Source organism: Myotis davidii, unplaced genomic scaffold (genome assembly GCF_000327345.1).
Source record: "Myotis davidii unplaced genomic scaffold, ASM32734v1 scaffold81, whole genome shotgun sequence".
Lineage (NCBI taxonomy): Eukaryota > Metazoa > Chordata > Mammalia > Chiroptera > Vespertilionidae > Myotis > Myotis davidii.
The window spans coordinates 1,276,987-1,286,415 of NW_006291554.1; positions in this window are offsets into that span (position 1 = coordinate 1,276,987).

A 9,429-nucleotide genomic window follows, 5' to 3' on the forward strand; every position below is an offset into this window, starting at 1 on the left:
CAGAAGTGCAGGGAAGCCAGTGCACCTGGGGCTGCCTTCCACCAAGGAGGAAGGGTGTTCCAACCTGTGCAGCTCCTTAGATGGTCCTCAGCAGGTTCAAGCCTCACTTGCCCATGTTGACCAGCTCCCTGATGCTCCTTGATTGGCTCATACGCCTCCTCTCACTGACTCCTCTACCCCAACTTCTGCTTCCTGGGATCTCCTCTCAAATAAACTACTTGTCCCAGCATCTGCCTTTGAGGGCACGGTGGGGAGAAGGGGTAAGGTGGGGAGAGAGCTATGCTCTGAACCCAAGACAGACAAACCCAGGGTCTGATAAACACTACCCAGACAGAGAATGTGCTCTGGGGACGGAGCAGCCACTGAAGCTGCAGAGCCCAAGGCTTTATCATAGGTGTGATGGCCACTGTCATAGAACATCGGAGCAGGAGCAGTCCAGCCAGACAGACCCAGGTTCAAATCCCAGCTCTGCCACTCACTATCAGGGCAATCTCAGTGGATAAAGAACTTGCTCGGGCCAAAATCGGTTTGGCTCAGTGGATAGAGCTGAGACCTCCTTGAACTCATATGGTCAGCCAGGTGCTCCTGCCCAATCCTGCCTCCTCCCCTTTTTACTGTTCACAGGAATCCCAACCTTCCACTTTAACCAAAATAGACCTCATTCACTCCCACCTCCCTCTCATTTGGGTCCCCTGAAACCATGATGCTAAGACACCTTTTCCTTTCTCCTATTTCTGAATAGACCTACTGCAGGAAATGGCAGCCCCAGAGAGAGGTTTCCATAAGGCTTCATTTGAGACTCTCTAGGTTTTTAGTCCCAGTGGGATCCCTCCAAAGGAATCAGGATCAGTCAGGGCTTTTCCACTGCAAGCAACAGAAATAGACTGTAGTTAATTTAGAGGAAAAGGAGCTAGAACTTATGGCATGCTATGGCATACTCAGAGAATTTCAGGAAAAGCTGAAGAACCAGGCTCCTAAGGGACAGGGACCCAACAGCTCCCAACTTCCTGGAATTGGTGAGCTCTTTTGTTTTGTTCGGGACACCACTGTTAACATCAATAACTCAAAATTTTAGTCCTGAAACATCCCACTCAGGGTTCAAATTCCAGGAAGAAGGTGTCTGATTGGCCCAGGGGGTGGTGGGGCACTTTGGGAAGCAACTCTTCTTCCACTGTTAAACAGGACCATGAGTCTGCATCCAAAGCACGACCCAGGGGCCTGTCATTAGAAGTGCATGGATCTGCCAGATGGGAAAATGCCCAATGCCCACCTTGCCCCAGTCTGTGCCAAAAGCTCAAAGCAATGTATCTCCAATGCATTTCTACCTGTCTGCTCCTTCCTAAGTCACCACCCACTCCTCCCCTAAATGTGCAATTTGAGTTTCTTGGGTTCAATATCATTGTGCCTAATCTTAATATTTCTCATCTCCCAAAGTACCAAATATTGAGTCAAGAAGGACATACTCAAAATCACTTGTTTGGCAGGTAGTAAACTGCCTCCATTCCCTCCACCCCTCCCTCATCCAACCCTGCCCGCACTCTCCACTGTGATGGAGAACAATGGGCCCTAATAGTACCAATTTCATCCCCAGGCTTTGAAATGTTGGCAACCTTTCAACATCTGTAAAGGCTATTTCTCATTCCTTCAACTTCTCAAATTAAGCTCCTTATTCCAACTCTAAAGCACTTCTGATAGTTGGGGAAATTCATTAACATGCAGAAGGCTGACAGCTCAACCAGGAGGCCCACAGCAGGTGATGTGGTACCCTGCCCATATCCTCTAGGTAGGCATTCACCTTCAAATGCTGAACGCTGCTGCCTGCCAACGCCTGTGACTCTCTGCCTATGGACTTGTGTGGGGTTTTTGTTTGTTTTCTGATTACCCACAAGCTGGGAGAGTAGGGAATTACTGTCCCTGGGAGGAGCCCTCACCAAAGACAGAAGGGAATTTGCTAGATAAATGCACCTGCTTCCTTGCCCCTTGGAGGGATAGCATGGTCTCTCAGAGCTCCCTGTCTACAGCAGTGAAAATACCTTAACCGGCTGCCTTCCCTTCCCTGCCTCACTTCCCTCCCTACTCTACTGGTGTTTCTTGGATCACTCCAAAATAAATTACTTGCACATAAGTCCTTGACTCATTATGTGTTCCCCCAGAAGTAGACTTTAAGACAAAGCCCATCTTGAGTTAGGTAAAGTTTCTCTCCAGAAAGACTTTGAGAACAGCATCACCCCTCTACAGTGGGAAGGAGGCACCAGCAAAACCCCCTGGTTAGCTGCACAAACCTGTGCCAGCACCCTGCCTGCTTCCTTAAAGGATGGAGGAGCTCCTCCCTGTGCACAGAGCTTCAGGTTCTGCCCCCAGTGCCTGGGGAGTGCCAGGAGGCTGCTGCTGGGAATCGAAGGGATGCAGATGCCAACAGCCTTTCACTGCCTATAGGCACATTTCACACTGACAGGCTACCGGGGGTGTAGGCCTATTTTTATTTAAAATACCAGTTGCCATAGTAACATCCACATGACCCAATACTTATTCTAAGTCACAAAGAAAATACCCTTGGGAAGGGAGAGAGAGAAGCCCGTGAGTGTGCAGTGCAGCCCTGGGGATCAAACAGCAAGGGCAGCGCCTGGGAAACAAGGCCACGCCCGCCCTGTGCCTGAGCTCCTGCTGACCCTAACGGGTTTCACTCTGCATTCAATGAAGAGGTTTAAAGGCCTGTGGGGAGGGCTGCGATTTCTGCCCCATGTGGCCTTATGAACTTAGCTGCTCCTGGAAGCCAGAAGATTCCCCTGGAGTGACTAAAATGGGTGCTAAGAGCTTGGTCCTGGACACAGGCTGGTGAGCAGGCAGGAGGATGCAGGGAGGTCATGGGGCCCTGGCACAGGCCTCATCCTTCATCCCTCCAGCAGAGGAACCAGGCACAGGGAGGGCTTGGCCAGACCAACCCACCTGAGGAGCAACCCCTCCCTCCCCAGGAGCAGCAAAAATAACAAGGAAAAGGAGCTGGCTTTTAAGAAGCAGAGGGAGAGCACATTCTATAGCGGCCTCCACCTTGTAAGCCCTCCCCAGCCCCAGCCCTGGGACCGATCTCAATCTGTGCACAGCTTTACTGGTTTCCTTATTTCATCAGCATAAAGCCAAGGGCTGGTAATGTTGACATCTGAGGTCCTCAGAGGACCTCTGAGTGTCCCCACAAGACCTGCGGGGGCCTTGGACAGAGGTCATGTGGCTGTGCTCATTCAGCATAATTAGTAATTAATGTGATTAGTAGTTAATTAATAATGATTAACATTACTGGGGAGTGTGGACCACCCTTGAGGAGCCCCAACTGGACAAATCACACCACACCTTTCCTCTCCCCCAGGTAATTCAACAACAATAATTATAATAACAGCAGCTCACATTATTGAACACAATATATGTGGGCACCTGGGTCATTTGATCCTCACAATGATCCTGCAGGGGCCCTTGTCATGCTTGGTCTACAAATGAGACTGCAGTCCGCGCCCCACCCCACCCCCATCACTGAGGGTAGGTGACCTGCACAAGCAGCAGGCATGCCGTGGAGCTTACCCAGACCTGTCTAGCCCCTGAATGTGTGCTCTCAGACATCATGCTATGAAAGTGATCAGCTGGACTGCCTTGCCCAGGAGGATAGTAACAAAAGAGCAGAGGGAGATGTCTATGGAAACGGGAGGGCCAGCTCTGGCTTTGTGGGTGACGATAGGGCTGGAGGGTATTAAGGGGTGGCTGCTTGTCTGTTAGTCTCAGATCTTTGCCTGCTCTTGTTATTATCTCTTCATCCCACCTATGACCTGGTTTTGCAGCTATAATGACCACTCCTGACTACCAATGTTTTGAGACCTGAGAAGAGAGGAATGAAGGTATAGTTGAGAATGTGTTACTATATATTTTTTTAATATTTTGTCCTCACTTGAGAATTTTTTTTATTTTATTTTAGAGAAAGTGGAAACGAGGGAGAGAAGGAGAGAGGGAGAGACAGACAGACATTGGTTGGTTGCCTCCAGTACAAGTCCTGACTGGAGGCCAAAACCATAACAACCTAGGTATGTGCCCTGATTGGGAATCAAACCCGAAACCTTTTGGTGTTCTGGACAATGCTCCAACTGAGTCACCCAGCCAGGGTCATGCTACTATATTTTGAGTCAGCCAAGACATCTGTCCTGCTTAGACCAACAGATCTGAGTTCTTTGATTTGGGGAATTCCTTAGTCTGTTTTCTCATCTAAATGGAAGTGATGTGTACCAGGTGCTGTTAGAATCTCACTCGTAGCTACTTGGCATCCTCAGGGGGTTGCTTAGGGACAGTTTTACAAAGTCCATAGCTTCCTCTGGCCACAGCCAGCAAACTCAAAAGCATGTGTCAGGAAGGCCACAAGTGCCCAACAGTTAACACTCCAAAACCAGCCTCAGCCACTGAGGTTGGGAGTTGGTGGAGAGAGACACTAGCTTCCTTGCCCCAGGGTGAGATGATTCTGAGGAGTACTCCGCAAGTTCTTTCAAAGGGACCCCCATCAGCTGGAGCCCTGGGTATGAACTGTGTAACCTGCACCGACAACCATACACCTGTATTGGTTTTCCTCCAATCTCTGTCTCACTTTCCTTCAACATCACCATGCTTCTTGGGATCACCTCCCAAGTCAGCCACTGGGTCTTTGTCTCAGGGTCTTCTTTGGAGAGAACCCAACCCAAGACACCACCTCGTATGGTGTGGGGAAGATTGCAAGAGGATGCACGTCAAGCTCTCAGCACAGTGAACACTTTAATGACGTCTAATCTCTCATGTCATAGAGAATACATAGTTGAGGGTGGAGTGGGGCTTAAATGTGGGATTATTCTACATCTTGGGGCTCTATAGTCCCTGAGCTGGGAAGCTTCTAATATGGGATTTAATTTGGCATGGATGATCATCCACTAAATTCCTGATCTTCACATGGACCAATGAGAAGGACTTCCTTCTAGATCAAATTCCCCTGTAGCCATAAGAAAGATGGTGGGGAGCAGATAAAGCCTCAGACAACATCATGTGGTGTCCTCTTCCCCTCACCCTTCAGGTTCACGGTGCCTTCCTGCTGCCCGAAGAGAGAGCCACCCCTGCACCAGAGAGCCCCCATACTCGATAAATCCCACTTATCTCAGCTCCCAAAACTAAACAGATTTGTACTAAGGTGTGACTGATGTAGTAAGGACCTCAAATTGAGGACCAGAGGGAGCATGCACCTTGGCTATCTGGGGGATACCTGGAAGCAGGTCATCCCTTCCCACTCACACTTCCACCAGGCTTAACGTTTCTTTTAAATATCTTGTTTCAGCTGAAACTTTCATATATGTTTTGAATTCTGCTCCAAATGTGTTAATGTGTCCCTATCTTAGAAAAGTAGAACTGGGCCACACGCCCACCAACACGTTGAATGTGAGTCACATTTCCTGACCCCTAATAGGAACCCCCTCCCCCCATTTTGTTTAATCTGTTGGGTTCTGTGTCCTCTAATCCTACAATCTGCTTTGGGCACTTTCCAAAAAGAAAAAAAGAAATCAGGAGGCATGTGACAGCGTATTTGAATTAGAAAATTAAAGAGAGACTTGCCTCCTCCACCCACAGCCCCCTCTCCTATTTTGAGGAGAAACTCACACGTTAGTATAGATGAGAGTCGTGGGGAAGTTTTACAGGCAGCTCCTCAATTTCAGTCCAGAGGGCTGAATTTAGGCTTTGAGATTCTCTTTCAAGCTGGGATGCCAGTCATTCCAATAAAGGTCATCTCTGGATTCTCATTTTGTTCCTTTAAATGGGCGTTTCTCTACGAGAGGTGCCCCTAGAACACTCCTGTGTCCACCGCCACCCTAAGCTCCCAAAGATACTGGAGCGGATCAGAGAAAGCTGCTGCTTTGCCTGTCAAGGGCTAGGACAGCTTGAAATCTGATGCTTCACAAAGAATCCTGTACCTTGAGGATTAAAAACCCACAAATGAAGCAGGTTGTTCATTTCTATTCCATTCTATTGCATGAATATGATTATTTTTATAATTCATGATTATTTATAGCTATTCCAGGACTCTGAGCTAGCTATAATGCACACATCCTAAAGAGAACATGTATTACATCAAATAGTAACAGAAGAAACACACAGGCTGCCCCTTGCAGGTGTATGGCATGGACAGGGCAGGTAGCTGTTATGCAAATAGAAGTCCTTGGGGGTTTCCTGACATCTGAAAGGCACCATCTCCACCTCGGTGCAATATTTGTGGTTATTTCTGCTCAGAACTATTCCACCAACACACTCCCCAGGCTTCAGTCCATACATAATCACCCCCATTTAGACCAAGATTTGGAAAAATTAAGGATACCAACATCAAAATAGCTAATGATAAAATAAATTTTTCCTTAAGATTTACTAGACAGACAGATACATAGTGATGCAGTCATCACCTTTCAGCCTGAGCCAGCCCAGCACTGTCATCCAGAGGCCCCTCCACCAGCTCCCAACAGGAATCTAAGCAAAAGCTTGCTCCTTCACACTGGATCTCAGGAGAGACTAAGGGACAGGAAGGAGCCTCCTGTTCTGGCCACTTATCTTAGACTATGTTGCAGATTTAACCAACAGGAAGGGAAGAGCCTGGAGACAGGAAGCCCTGAAATTCCAGTTAAAGAGAAATATCTAATAAGCTCCCATCCTCATCAACCAAATCTGTCAAAGATATTGAGGGAGCCATAGACCTACACACAGACATGGAGGATAACCTCTTTGAGCCTATTTGGTCCCAAAGGAGGACAGGTCCACCCCATTTCCAGGAAGGTGTCATATATATCATTAGGTTTGAGCACATCACTCTACCTCTCCATCACACCTCCATCAGTGCCAAGTCAGATGGGTGTCCAGGAGGACCACAGGTTTCCACCAGCTCCCTTCCCCTGCCATTGCTGTTCCAAGCCCTATCTCTTCCTTCCCGCCAGGGTCCTGCTCCACCTGGAGAGGTAGCATGGCCTTGCTGGAGGAAGTTCTGGTTCTGTGTAGCATTCAAAAAAACTTGCCCTTTGACTACTAGACTCCTTCAGAGTAGAGCTTGGATGAGTTATACCTTAATTTGAGTTCTGCCAGAAGCAGCTCCTGGGATAAGAATTTGAGTGCAAGAAATTTTACTTGGGAAGTGACCCTATGAAACACTGTTAGGTGGATGGGAAAGTGGAACAGGGAAGAGTTCCTTATCCAGCTAGTTACTTCTGGGGGCCACTGGATCTTAATGCCACCCACAGGGATACTCTGGGAGCTAATGGGGAACACCTCAAAGAACTGGAGTATTTGTTAATCCAAGTTTATTTCCAGGAGCTGTTAATTCCTTGGAGCTTTAGAGCTACTCATGGTTAGGAAAAAAATGTATTCTGTTGCCAAAATAAGCCCTCAGGCGACAACATTCAGATACATGGAAGTCCGATGGCAAGGTAGTAAGGATAAGGAATGTGAGCTTTTGCAGAGGGAGTTACAGATTCTTAGGCTTATAGAATTTTCTGTTTTTGTTCTGTCTTATCAAAGACCACCTCCTATCAGTAGTGAGACTAAGGGGAGGGAAGTAAGGGAAGGAGTGAAGGGGAGAAAAATCCACTCTCACCACTGTATTTCTAATGTAGCAAATCTCAAGATAAAAATTAAGGAAGATTCTAAGATGAAGGAAGGGGAAGAGTGATCTCCAAGGGAAGACAACTTATATGAAAACACTGTAATATAATTTCAAAATAGGGCTAGAGTGTAATACTTGTATAGAATACAAACATAGAAAGAAAATTTTAGGGAGATCTGGCTGTTTGCCATAAATAGAAAACAGAGCAGTGATCTCCAAGTTGATGAGCCTTATGCAATAGGCTCTTAAGACAGGCAGCAGATCCTGAGAAGTTTGGTGATGACCAAGAAGCAGCAGCATGGGTTTCACAAGGTCGAAAAGACTGTCAGCATGAGCAAGGCCAACAGGCTAAATACATACTATGTGACTAGGGTCCTGGGAAGTGGAGGAGAGCCACCTTGTGATTTAAAAAGATGAGGCACCAATAATGAACTAACTCTCAAAAAGGGAAACTAAAAATACAATCCCATTTACCATTTCAACAACAACGAAAATAAGATACCTTGAAATAAACTTAACCATGAAGGTAAAAGATCTATATTTGGAAAACTACAGGACACTAAAAAAAGAAATGGAGGAAGATGCAAACAAAAGAAGAATATACTGTGCTCATGGATTGGAAAAATTAACATCATTAAAATATCCATACTACCCAAAGCAATCTATAGATTCAACGCAATTCCTATTAAAATACCAACGACGTATTTTGCAGAACTGCACTGTGGTCTGAAGCTTTCCATGCCTACTTTTCCTTCCTCCCCTTTATCCTTCACAGGAGTTTCCCCTTATAAACCTCTTGCTAACGCTGCATTAGCTTCTGCCTCTAGAGCAGCGGTTCTCAACCTGTGGGTCGCCACCCCTTTGGGGGTCAAACAACCCTTTCACGGTGGTCGCCTAAGACCATCGGAAAACACATATATATAATTACATATTGTTTTTGTGATTAATCACTATGGTTTAATTATGTTCAATTTGTAACAATGAAAATACATCCTGCATATCAGATATTTACATTACGACTCATAACAGTAACAAAATTACAGTTATGAAGTAGCAATGAAAATAATTTTATGGTTGGGGGTCACCACAACATGAGGAACTGTATTAAAGGGTCGCGGCATTAGGAAGGTTGAGAACCACTGCTCTAGAGGCACCTGAAATGACACAGAGCTTCTTTCAAGAGACCATCTGTTGGTTGGAGCTGTCCACCACTGTGGTGCTGAAACAATCAGAAGTAGACCAAGGAGATGTATTACAGGAACAAAATATATCTGTGTTCTCCCTCCCTGACTAGGTAACCATTAAATGTGCAGCACATTCCCTTGGGTCTCCTTGGCCAGGGGAAGTAGATGGTTCTTTCAAAGGACTTATTTAAATGCCATGGGGAGGGGAGGGATGAGGAGATTGCCACAACACCACACATTAGTTTGCATGGATGCTGCTAAAATCTTCAAAGCCACCTCAGCTGTTTGCAGCTCCAGAGCCAGGAGCAGCACCCATGGCTTCTACCCGTCCTGCTTCCCAGCCTCCTGCAAAGACCTTACAATTGCAAAGCCTGACAGGAACCCAAATAGCAAGATTAACTAAAAATTCAACTCCACAATTTCAGCCTTCACAGTGCAGACTGAAAAGCGAGCACAGGATAATATGAATGAGGCAAAGGACCCACAGGCGATTCCTGGGATGGAGAGCAATGTATCCTTTAGTGCCATCAGATGGCACTGTCTCATGTGGGGTCAGGTGTCTTGGCCTGTGGAGGTGGTGACATAGAGAGTGCACTAAGCTTGGATTTTGTCAAC